Here is a 14298-nt window from a genome sequence, read left to right on the forward strand (position 1 = left end):
GTAACATCCAAGTGCAAGGTGAGGCAGCAAAGGCTGACGTAGAAGCTGCAGCAAGTTATCCAGAAGATTTAGCTAAGATAATTAATGAAGGTGGCTACACTAAACAACAGATTTTCAATGTAGACAAAACAGCCTTATACCTGAAGAAAATGCCATCTGGGACTTTCATAGCTAGAGAGGAGAAGTCAATGCCTGGTTTCAAAGATTCAAAGACCAGGCTGACTCTCTTGCTAAGGGTTAATGCAGCTGGTGACTTTAAGCTGAAGCCAATGCTCATTTACCATGCTGAAAATGCTAGGGCCCTGAAGAATTATGCTATATCTACTCTGCCTGTGCTCTATAAATGGAACAAAGCCTGGGTGAAAGCACATCTGTTTACAACATGGCTTAATGAATATTTTAGGCCCACTGCTGAGACCTACTGCTCAGAAAAAGAGATTCCTTTCAAAATATTACTGCTTATTGACAATGCACCTGGTCACCTAAGAGCTCTGACAGACATGTACAATGTGCTTTAATGTTGTTTTCATGCCTGCTAACACAACATCCATTATGCAGCCCATGGATCAAGGAGTAATGTTGACTTTCAAGTCTTATTATTTAAGAAATACATTTTGTAAAGCTATAGCTACCATAGATAGTGATTCCTTTGATGGATCTGGGTAAACTAAATCAAAAACTTTCTGGAAAGGATTCACCATTCTAGATGCCATTACAAACATTCGTGTTTCATGGGAAGAGGTCAAAATATCAACATTAACAGGAGTTTGGAGGAAGTTGATTCTAAACTTCATGAATGACTTTGAGGGGTTCAAGATTTCAGTGGAGGAAGTAACTGCAGATGTGGTGGAAACAGCAAGAGAACTAGATTTGAAAGTAGAGTCTGAAGATGTGACTGAGTTGCTGCAATCTCATGATAAAATTTGAATGGATGAGGAGTTATTTCTTATGGATGAGAAAAGAAAGTGGTTTCCGGAGATGGATTCTACTCCTGGTGAAGATCCCGTGAAAATTGTTGAAATGACAAGGGATTTAGAATATTACATAAACTTAGGTGATAAAGCAGCGGCAGGGTTTGAGAAAATTGACTCCAGTTTTGAATGACGCTCTACTGTGGGTAAAATGCTATCAAATATCAAAGAGCATTGCATGCTAAAGAGAAATTGTTTCCGAAAGGAAGAGTCAATTGATGCAACAAACTTCATCGTTGTCTTATGCTAAGAAACCGCCATAGCCCCCCAGCCTTCAGCAACCACCAGCCTGATCAGTCAGCAGCCATCAACACCGAGGCAGGACCCCCACCAGCAAAAAGATTACAACTCACTGAAGGCTCGGATGGTGTTTAGCATTTTTCAGCAATACAATATTTTTTAACTAAGGTATGTGCACTATTTTTTAGACACAACGCTATTGCACACTGAACAGACTACAGTATAGTATAAATAAAGCTTTTATATGCAATGGGGAACCAAAAAATTCATATGACTTGCGATACTCACTTTATTATGGTGGTCTGTAACCCAACCCGCAATATCTCTGAGGTTTGCCCGTATAAGATAAATAGGTACCGGGGAAGTGCAGCATGATGACTATGGCTAACACTGCTGCTGTATAGGAAAGTTGTTGAGAGTAAATCCTAACAATTCTCATCACAAGGAGAAAATTTTTTCCCTTTTTCTTTTTTCTTTCTATTGTATCTATATGAGAAGATGGATGTTAGATGAACCTGTCGTGGAGACCATTTCACAATATAAATATCAAACCATCATGCTGTACACCTTAAACTTATATAGTGATGTATGTCAATTATTTCTCAATAAAACTGGGGTGGGTAGGGGGGAGAAACCGATTTGACCTTCAAAAAAAGTAAGGAAGTGCTCAAAGGTTAATGAAGACATGTCAAAAGAGCTCAGGAGTCAGCTTGAAGGGGTTCCCACCAGCCAAACTTGGGAAATGTGAACTTTAGAGCAAATGATAATAATGGGGTTTACAGCCCATTAAATAAAATGAGAACCCATGAGACCTCAAAGCTGGATGGATGGATGGATGGAAGGGAGGAAGGAAGGAAAGGAGGGAAAGGGAAAGCTCTTCCTCACAGTAAAATGCCAACAAATAAATGCAGCAGGAATGATGAAAATAGACAATCACCACTTGGCAACCATTATGGAGGGTGTCATCAGTTATTGCAAAGACTGTGAGTAGAGGTTTGATGAGAAATAGGATATTGGTGTAATTTCAAAATATCTCCCCACAAAAACACTTACTAATCACAATGGGGGGAAATGGTGGCTTTATGGTGGAGAAATCTGACAGAAGACATTTGAAAGTTGGTCAAGGTGAATATCACCAGTGATGGAAAGAGTTCTCATCAGGTACCTGCTAACGTGATGCACCAAGCAGAGCAGACCGTCATGTCTGTGGAATTACTGCCAAGAATGCGTGGCCTCAGTGGCCATGAGAACACATCAGACAGACCCAGGTTGAAGGCCAGCCTCCAAAATGAAAGGTCAGTGTTCTGTAAATCTTTCTAGGTCACGCAAGACAGCGAAATACTGAGGAATTATTCCAGACTGAAGGAGACTAAGAGACATGATAAGTAAATGCAATCTGATTCTGGACTGGATCCCAGACCAGAACAGCAAAAATGGCATTGTTGGGATAGTTGGAAAAACTTGGGTGTAAATGTATCAATGTTGATTTTTTTTTTTTATTTGGAGGATTATATGGTGGTTATTTAGGAAAGTGCTGTTTGGAGGGGGAAGAGCCACTGTAGTATTTAGAGGTGTTGAGGCGTCATATCCACAGCTTGCTCTTATTAAGTTGTTCAGGGGAAAAAAAGAGGAAAAATCATGATTCTATATAAGAAGGTTTTGTTTTTAGTTACAACAAGGCGATATATGTAAAGCACCTGGAACATGGTAGATCCTCACTTCAAGTTAGTTGTCTCCCCCAAGAAATTAGGAGGAAATGTTAAGGCTGTGTCTACACACTGTCTGAAATGAAGACTGACATCACATAAACTCTCTTTAACATACAAGGGGAAAGCCCCCATGAAAACGGCAGTGATAATAACTGGTATTTAGCAACATGCAGTATAATAATAGCTCTTTTTGGATTACAAAGCACTTTGGAGAACATTATCTCATTTTATCCTCATAGTACTGGGGGGGGGGGGCAATTATCATTATTGTTGCCATTTTTTTATATTATTATTACATTTCTATTATGAAGAAATGGCAGTTCAGAGGCCTCAAATTGGGGCTAAATAAATAATATTTTCAATGATGATTTACTTTTTCAAGGAGAGAAGCAAGATTGTACTCATAACTTGCACGCACACACATACACAACCACAAGCTTAACATTCCCTGGACCGCAGAGGCACTTCTCAGGACCCAGAGGAAAAGGTTATAATTGTGCACTCACTATGGACCTTACATTCCTGAGAACAGGCTCGAAGACCCTCCAAACACAGCTGCCCGTCTCCCTGGTTTCCACCTCTGCACCTTCGCCCATGTTCTCCCTCCCCACGCACCCTTCTCCAACACAGCACACTTGCTCTCGGCCTTTAGTTCTTGAGCTGAGGTTGGAAGAATGCATCGAGAGACCAGAAGGAACACAAACAGAGAAATCAAGAAAATTAAGTCACGGACTGTATGATATCACTTACATGAGGAAACTTAAAAAGCCAAACTCACAGAAACGGAGAGTAGAATGGTGGTTACCAGGGGATGGGCGGTGGGGGGAAAGAAGAGATGTTGGTCAAAGGGTACAAACTCCCAGTTAGAAGATGAATAAGTTCTGGGGATCTAATGTACAGCATAGTGATTATAGTCGATAACACTTTATTATATAATTGAAAGTTGCTAACAGAGTAGATCTTAAATGTTCTCACCACAAAAAAGAAATGGTAATTATGTGACGTGATGCAAGAGTTAGCTAACTATGGTGGTAATCATTTTGCAATAGATGAGTGTATCAAATCAACACTTTGTACCTCTTAAACTTACATCACATTATATGTCAATTATGTCTCAGTAAAGCTGGGAAAAAGATGTGTTACAAAAGACAAAGAAAAGCTATGGAAATGTTCCAGATTAATGAAAGCTAAAGAGACATGACAACTAAATGTAATACCTGACACTAGACTAGATTCTATACTAGAAGGGGAAAAGTGCTAGAAAAGACAGCTGATAAAATTGGAATATGGACAGTAGATTAGATAAAATACTGTATCACTGTAAATTAGTGAGGTTGATAACTGTACTGTGGTTACATAAGAGACTATCCCTATTGTAGTACACCTAATATTGTAGTTCAGTATTTAGTGTAATATAGTATTTAGGGTTAAAGACCATGATGCATGTAACTTACCCTTAAATTATTCAGAAAAGAAACGTATATACACACATATATATAGTATGTATAAATATATGTATATGTGCGCATGTATATAAATGTATGTATATGTATATAAATATGTATGTACAAAGATTCCATATATTTAGAGAGCGAGGAAGAAAGATAAAGACCATGAATGATACAGTAAACCGGAGTAAAATGTTCCAAATGGTGAATCTCAGTAAATGGTATATAGGTGCTACTTGCACTATTTTATGTTTGCAACCTTTTTGTAAGTTTGAAATTATTTCCCCGAAAAATTGGAGGAAAGACATGGTAGTTCTGGCCCTCAGGGCTGGGTTCTGGAAGAGCTAACAAGCAGGAAGAATTCAGGTATGTCTTTGGCCCTCATCAGACAGACCCTTTTCTGTGCCCCAAACTTTTTAACAATAACATTAATTCACATTAAAATGGCTAATGCTTTAATAGCGCTCTTGTGCTTATCAGACACCACTTTACCTTAAGACACCACTTAATTCCTTAAGTATATTAACTCATGTAATAATGGTTCACACACTATTATCCCATTTGATATCATAAGCCCAACTTTATAAATGAGAAGATTATAAACCAGTAAGCCAGTAACTGTCCGTAAAGGGTGGTCACCTTGGGCAAGTGGTGAAGCCAGGACCCAAACTTGCCTCTTTCTGTTCCATGTTCCGTCCTTTTTCCACCCCCATATGGTTCCCAAACCTGGAAGAGCACCCAACTTACTCAAGAGCCTTTTAAAAGTATAGATTCCTAAGTCCTCCCTCAGATTCACTGGTCAGAATCACCAGAAAGGGGATCCAGAGACCAGTTTCTGGATTTTGTTTGGTGGTTTGCCACCCTCTTCCGTCCCCATTATGCTCCCCCATTACCCCTGCTCCTAGACATCCAGTCTCCCCCTGATCACACCCTCCCAGACCTGCACTCCTACTCACCTGACCTCTGGCCTCCTCTATGGAAACACCAGCACGCAGAGTCCCTGCATGCCCTGGAAGGAAGGCCCTAGCTCAAGGATGTCTATGGCCAGCTGATTCCAGCTGAGGGGTAAAAGGCCCCATAGGCCAGCCCAACCTTCTATTTCACTCCCAGGTGATGTGGGATATGGTAAGCCTAGAGGATTCTATGCTCATATGCCCATTACCACACCTCCTTCACTGTAAAATGAGGTTTCTGGTCTGAAAAGCTGTTAGGTAGGCTCCCATGACAGTAAACAAGCACTCTGTGAACACTGGGATGATATTAGCAGAGGTGCAGGAAAGGCCAATGAATATCTGGTGGGATCAGTTCCAAAAAGGATGAATCACTGTCCCATATAGGGTGATAAAGGCCTGAGGGCATCAACTTGGTGACAAATGTATGGCTGGACTTCTTGAGAAATGGTACCATATCAAGAGTTCATCTTTTATCTCTGCCGTTAACACATCAGGTATTCAGAAGTGACAATAACTGGACCAGCTTTGGGCAGAGGAAGCCCATGCAGAGCCTCTATCTCTGCTGCTGTAGCTCCTCCATCCATGGGCCCATTGTGCAAGCACAGGGACTGCCGAGAGCACAGGTTGACAGACATCCATCAGACGAGTCATCTTGACTACCTGGTTGTTGAGTGACCCCTCTGATGGGTATTGATGGTCAACATAAAGATCTGCCCACTCCCACAGTTCAATCACACGCTTCTTCCCCAGACTCCCGGTCTTGGATCTTCCACTCCTGCTCCTTCCAGACACCTAACCAAATTATTCATCACTGCCCAGGAGTCCATGGAAACTACCTCAGGCCACCTCTCCTTCCATACGAAATGGACAAACAAGGGTACCACTCACAGCTCTGCCTATTGGGATTATCTCCCTCATCACAGTCCTTAAGGCCACTCTTGAGTGAGGCAGTAGTGTGACAGCAGTCCATTTCAACCCCTGCCAACAGACCCAAGCTCTTCTCCCAGCGTCATAGGGAACCTCCACCCCACCCTGCCCCATGAAGCCATAATAAGAGCTGGGGGAGATATTGGTGCAGCAGAGGTAGATACCACAGGGATGGGCACCACCTGTTCATGTAACACAGATTGCCAGGCTTCAGCCCAAAGTGATCTAGACTGAATCCCCAGGCAAAGGCTTTAAAAAGAAAAAAAAAAAAAAGTTGATTGTCTGTACCACCAGGTTTGGGAACCACAGATATGCAGTTGCCCAGCATCAAGACTCAACACAGTACATAGTAAGGCTTCATTGCATAAAATAGATAGATCTTTGCCCTCCAGAAGCCTAAAGTCTGGTGTGGGGGGAATCAGTGGATACAAACTTCCTTAATGAAGGTTTAAAAACTATCACTTTAAATCGATTGATAATTAGAAACTAGAGGTGGTTACTTACAATCAGAAATGGCCTGTTGAAATGAGGCAATCAGAAATGGCCAATAGCAATATTCTCCTCTGTAACAAATACGTAATTTAGACACCCCTCAATCAGATCAAGAGTTGGGAGCAACGAAAATTGGGAGAGGGAAATAGAAAAAGAGGAAGACTGGTGCCTTTAGGTTACCTCAGACAGAGGAAAGCAGCTACCCCAGACTTTAATCCTAGGTGTTACCAGGGCAAGGGAGAACCCAGCACTAGCCTGCGAGGACGCTCTAGGTAAGTGTGCAGCTTGCATGCATATGCACACGGTGCGGATTGCCAGCCATAACTCACCAAGGCCTCTCGTGGCTTTACAGTTTCCTGCCATACGGTACCGATGACTAACATCCCAGATTGTACAAGACTCCTAAATTCAAAAATTCTGCCTCCTGTCACAGCAGATGTAGTCTAATTTCCAGTTCCAGAAACGTGTTCATCCTACCTACAGCCCATATTCCCAATGCTGTCCATTTCCTCCAATAAATAAACACATACATACATACATACATATATACATACATACATACATACTGTGTTTATGTGGGTTCTTAACATTTGTCAAAATACATTGTGGGGGCTTCCCGGGTGGCGCAGTGGTTGAGAATCCGCCTACCAATGCAGGGGACACGGGTTCATGCCCCAGTCCGGGAAGATCCCACATGCCGCGGAGCGACTAGGCCCGTGAGCCACACCTACTGAGCCTGCGCGTCTGGAGCCTGTGCTCCGCAACGGGAGAGGCCGCGACAGTGAGAGGCCCGCGCACCGCGATGAAGAGTGGTCCCCGCTTGCCGCAACTAGAGAAAGCCCTCGCACAGAAACGAAGACCCAACACAGCCAAAATAAATTAAAAAAAAAAAAAAATTGTGGGTTTTCCCCAAGGAAAAGGAAGACTCATAGGACAGTATTGAAAAAGGAGGTGCGCCCTCTTGTGGCTCTGGCCTGACCTTGTCGCTTCCTAGCCACGTGCGCTGGGCAAGTTACTTCCCTAATTTAAGTCTCAGTCCTTCACAAAACACAAGTAAAATGCCCTCCCGTATGGTGATCACGAAGATTAAGTATGAAACTGGGTGCAAAGCCCCTAGCCAAGTGTCTGCCTCAAAGTACTCAAAATTATACCAATTAATATTGTTTTGATTATGATTGTGATTATGGCTGAGCCGACTCACCTCTCAGGAACTGGTAAGGAAAGGGAACGCGGCGCCGTCCCTGTGGTCCTTGTGCCGCGTGAGGTGGTGGGGAAGGTGGCTGGACAGACGGGCAGAAGCTCCCAGAGACGCGGAGTTCTGGCTCCTTTACTCAGCGCTCACCTGGCTGCCAGTTAATCAGGTGCAGGTGGTAAACACGCACAGCTTGGCGTTACTTCAAACCTAGCGTTTACTGGGCCCCGTTTGTAAAAGAAGATCCGCAGGCGCTCCAGTTCTCCAGCAGGCGGTGCCCACAGCCCAGCTCCGGGACCCAGCCAGGCGCGCTCTCCTCTTCCCCACGCCCTCTCCACGGGCCAGGACTTCACTGGCTCTGTCACAGAGCCTACTGAGAGACCCTGGGAAGCTGAAAGGGCTCTTGTTGGCAGGTCCTGGAAGGAATCCCTGGTGTCAGCAGGCATCCTGGGGGAGCTGCAGTCCCCCTTCCTAGTCGGGAGGATGCTTTGAGAGGGTGCAAAAGGACCATTCCTGAGAACGCAGGCTCCCTTAGGGTCTAAGCTCCTCCAACGGGGGAACCCAACTTACCCACCTGAAGACCCCAGCAGCCGGCCAGAGACTGAGTGAGTAAGTAGACTAATGTTGACAATGGAGAAGAAGATAGGATGTGTCCACCTTCTTATTCTTGTAGTAAAAAGAGGTTTTTAACCCCAGCATCTCATTGGAGAATCACCACCACCACCCCCATTCTTAGTCCAAGTGGCTCCCACAGGGCTGACCCAATCCTCTCCCCCAAGACTGGTTCAACAAAAGTCACAAACTCAGCTTGGATCATCACATCTTTCCCCAGATTTTTGCCATTTTAACAGTTAGAAAAGAGGGACTGTGGGCTCTAAAGACCAGAGGTAAGCCTGACCCTGCCCCACTTTGTCAGCATGTGAAGTGGTGTACCTGAGGAAGAAACCAACACAAAGAAACACAGAGCAAGAACAAGAGAGGAGACCAAAAACCACAGTTACAGAAAGATAGAGAAGATGAAAAGGCAGAGGGCTATGTCCCAGATGAAGGAACAAGATAAAACCCCAGAAAAACAACTAAATGAAGTGGAGATAGGCAACCTTCCAGAAAAAGAATTCAGAATAATGATAGTGAAGATGATCCAGGACCTCGGAATAAGAATGGAGGCAAAGATTGAGAAGATGCAAGAAATGATTAACAAAGACCTAGAAGAATTAAAGAACAAACAAACAGAGATGACCAATACAATAACTGAAATGAAAACTACACTAGAAGGAATCAATAGCAGAATAACTGAGGCAGAAGAACGGATAAGTGACCTGGAAGACAGAATGATGGAATTCACTGCTGCAGAACAGAATAAAGAAAAAAGAATGAAAAGAAATGAAGACAGCCTAAGAGACCTCTGGGACAACATTAAACGCAACAACATTCGCATTATAGGGGTCCCAGAAGGAGAAGAGAGAGAGAAAGGACCAGAGAAAATATTTGAAGAGATTATAGTCGAAAACTTCCCTAACATGGGAAAGGAAATAGCCACCCAGGTCCAGGAAGCGCAGAGAGTCCCATACAGGATAAACCCAAGGAGAAACACGCCGAGACACATAGTAATCAAAGTGGCAAAAATTAAAGACAAAGAAAAATTATTGAAAGCAGCAAGGGAAAAACGACAAATAACATACAAGGGAACTCCCATAAGGTTAACAGCTGATTTCTCAGCAGAAACTCTGCAAGCCAGAAGGGAGTGGCAGGATATACTTAAAGTGATGAAAGGGAAGAACCTACAACCAAGATTACTCTACCCGGCAAGGATCTCATTTAGATTTGATGGAGAAATCAAAAGCTTTACAGACAAGCAAAAGCTAAGAGAATTCAGCACCACCAAACCAGCTCTACAACAAATGCTAAAGGAACTTCTCTAAGTGGGAAACACAAGAGAAGAAAAGGACCTACAAAAACAAACCCAAAACAATTAAGAAAATGGTCATAGGAACATACATATCGATTATTACCTTAAACGTGAATGGATTAAATGCCCCAACCAAAAGACATAGACTGGCTGAATGGATACAAAAACAAGACCCATATATATGCTGTCTACAAGAGACCCACTTTAGACCTAGGGACACATACAGACTGAAAGTGAGGGGATGGAAAAAGATATTCCATGCAAATGGAAATCAAAAGAAAGCTGGAGTAGCTATACTCATATCAGATAAAATAGACTTTAAAATAAAGAATGTTACAAGAGACAAGGAAGGACACTACATAATGATCCAGGGATCAATCCAAGAAGAAGATATAACAATTATAAATATATATGCACCCAACATAGGAGCACCTCAATACATAAGGCAACTGCTAACAGCTATAAAAGAGGAAATCGACAGTAACACAATAATAGTGGGGGACTTTAACACCTCACTTACACCAATGGACAGATCATCCAAAATGAAAATAAATAAGGAAACAGAAGCTTTAAATGACACAATAGACCAGATAGATTTAATTGATATATATCGGACATTCCATCCAAAAACAGCAGATTACACGTTCTTCTCAAGTGCGCACGGAACATTCTCCAAGATAGATCACATCTTGGGTCACAAATCAAGCCTCAGTAAATTTAAGAAAATTGAAATCATATCAAGCATCTTTTCTGACCACAATGCTATGAGATTAGAAATGAATTACAGGGAAAAAAACGTAAAAAGGACAAACACATGGAGGCTAAACAATACGTTACTAAATAACCAAGAGATCACTGAAGAAATCAAAGAGGAAATCAAAAAATACCTAGAGACAAATGACAATGAAAACACAACGACCCAAAACCTATGGGATGCAGCAAAAGCAGTTCTAAGAGGGAAGTTTATAGCTATACAAGCCTACCTAAAGAAACAAGAAAAAGCTCAAGTAAACAATCTAACCTTACACTTAAAGAAACTAGAGAAAGAAGAACAAACAAAACCCAAAGTTAGCAGAAGGAAAGAAATCATAAAGATCAGAGCAGAAATAAATGAAATAGAAACAAAGAAAACAATAGCAAAGATCAATAAAACTAAAAGTTGGTTCTTTGAGAAGATAAACAAAATTGATAAGCCATTAGCCAGACTCATCAAGAAAAAGAGGGAGAGGACTCAAATCAATAAAATCAGAAATGAAAAAGGAGAAGTTACAACAGACACTGCAGAAATACAAAGCATCCTAAGAGACTACTACAAGCAACTTTATGCCAATAAAATGGACAACCTGGAAGAAATGGACAAATTCTTAGAAAGGTATAACCTTCCAAGACTGAACCAGGAAGAAATAGAAAATATGAACAGACCAATCACAAGTAATGAAATTGAAACTGTGATTAAAAATCTTCCAACAAACAAAAGTCCAGGACCAGACGGCTTCACAGGTGAATTCTATCAAACATTTAGAGAAGAGCTAACACCCATCCTTCTCAAACTCTTCCAAAAAATTGCAGAGGAAGGAACACTCCCAAACTCATTCTATGAGGCCACCATCACCCTGATACCAAAACCAGACAAAGACACTACAAAAAAAGAAAATTACAGACCAATATCACTGATGAATATAGATGCAAAAATCCTCAACAAAATACTAGCAAAGAGAATCCAACAACACATTAAAAGGATCATACACCACGATCAAGTGGGATTTATCCCAGGGATGCAAGGATTCTTCAATATACGCAAATCAATCAATGTGATACACCATATTAACAAATTGAAGAATAAAAACCATATGATCATCTCAATAGATGCAGAAAAAGCTTTTGACAAAATTCAACACCCATTTCTGATAAAAACTCTCCAGAAAGTGGGCATAGAGGGAACCTACCTCAACATAATAAAGGCCATATATGACAAACCCACGGCAAACATCATTCTCAATGGTGAAAAACTGAAAGCATTTCCTCTAAGATCAGGAACGAGACAAGGATGTCCACTCTCACCACTATTATTCAACATAGTTTTGGAAGTCCTAGCCACGGCAATCAGAGAAGAAAAAGAAATAAAAGGAATACAAATTGGAAAAGAAGAAGTAAAACTGTCACTGTTTGCGGATGACATGATACTATACATAGAGAATCCTAAAACTGCCACCAGAAAACTGCTAGAGCTAATTAATGAATATGGTAAAGTTGCAGGATACAAAATTAATGCACAGAAATCTCTTGCATTCCTATACACTAATGATGAAAAATCTGAAAGAGAAATTATGGAAACACTCCCATTTACCATTGCAACAAAAAGAATAAAATACCTAGGAATAAACCTACCTAGGGAGACAAAAGACCTGTATGCAGAAAACTATAAGACACTGATGAAAGAAATTAAAGATGATACCAACAGATGGAGAGATATACCATGTTCTTGGATTGGAAGAATCAACATTGTGAAAATGAGTATACTACCCAAAGCAATCTACAGATTCAATGCAATCCCTATCAAATTACCAATGGCATTTTTTACTGAGCTAGAACAAATCATCTTAAAATTTGTATGGAGACACAAAAGACCCCGAATAGGCAAAGCAGTCTTGAGGCAAAAAAATGGAGCTGGAGGGATCAGACTCCCTGACTTCAGACTATACTACAAAGCTACAGTAATCAAGACAATATGGTACTGGCACAAAAACAGAAACATAGATCAGTGGAACAAGATAGAAAGCCCAGACATTAACCCACGCACCTATGGTCAACTAATCTATGACAAAGGAGGCAAAGATATACAATGGAGAAAAGACAGTCTCTTCAATAAGTGGTGCTGGGAAAACTGGACAGCTACATGTAAAAGAATGAAATTAGAATACTCCCTAACACCATACACAAAAATAAACTCAAAATGGATTAGAGACCTAAATATAAGACTGGACACTATAAAACTCTTAGAGGAAAACATAGGAAGAACACTCTTTGACATAAATCACAGCAAGATCTTTTTTGATCCACCTCCTAGAGTAATGGAAATAAAAACAAAAATAAACAAGTGGGACCTAATGAAACTTCAAAGCTTTTGCACAGCAAAGGAAACCATAAACAAGACGAAAAGACAACGCTCAGAATGGGAGAAAATATTTGCAAACGAATCAACGGACAAAGGATTAATCTCCAAAATATATAAACAGCTCATTCAGCTCAATATCAAAGAAACAAACACCCCAATCCAAAAATGGGCAGAAGACCTAAATAGACATTTCTCCAAAGAAGACATACAGATGGCCACGAAGCACATGAAAAGATGCTCAACATCACTAATTATTAGAGAAATGCAAATCAAAACTACAATGAGGTATCACCTCACTCCTGTTAGAATGGGCATCATCAGAAAATCTACAAACAACAAATGCTGGAGAGGGTGTGGTGAAAAGGGAACCCTCTTGCACTGTTGGTGGGAATGTAAATTGATACAGCCACTATGGAGAACAATATGGAGGTTCCTTAAAAAACTAAAAATAGAATTACCATATGACCCAGCAATCCCACTACTGGGCATATACCCAGAGAAAACCGTAATTCAAAAAGACACATGCACCCGAATGTTCATTGCAGCACTATTTACAATAGCCAGGTCATGGAAGCAACCTAAATGCCCATCGACAGACGAATGGATAAAGAAGATGTGGTACATATATACAATGGAATATTACTCAGCCATAAAAAGGAACGAAATTGAGTCATTTGTTGAGACGTGGATGGATCTAGAGACTGTCATACAGAGTGAAGTAAGTCAGAAAGAGAAAAACAAATATCGTATATTAATGCATGTATGCGGAACCTAGAAAAATGGTACAGATGAGCCAGTTTGCAGGGCAGAAGTTGAGACACAGATGTAGAGAATGGACATATGGACACCAAGGGGGGAAAACTGCGGTGGGGTGGGGATGGTGGTGTGCTGAATTGGGCGATTGGGATTGACATGTATACACTGATGTGTATAAAACTGATGCCTAATAAGAACCTGCAGTATAAAAAAACAAACAAAACAACTAATACTAAACTTTCATTGGGTTATTTGTATGGAAATATGTTAATATAAATGTTTCAGACATTACATGAAATTTCTAAAAATCTTATATTTGTATTTGTATGGAAATATGTATGGAAATATGTTAATATAAATGTTTCAGACATTACATGAAATTTGTAAAAATCATATTTGTATTTGTATGGAAATATGTATGGAAATATGTTAATATAAATGTTTCAGACATTACATGAAATTACTAAAAATCTTATATTTGTACTTGTATGGAAATATGTATGGAAATATGTTAATATAAATGTTTCAGACATTACATGAAATTTCTAAAAATCTTATATGTTCTGGTATAATGTTATAAGTAATA

Source organism: Balaenoptera ricei, chromosome 2, assembly GCF_028023285.1.
Source record: "Balaenoptera ricei isolate mBalRic1 chromosome 2, mBalRic1.hap2, whole genome shotgun sequence".
NCBI lineage: Eukaryota > Metazoa > Chordata > Mammalia > Artiodactyla > Balaenopteridae > Balaenoptera > Balaenoptera ricei.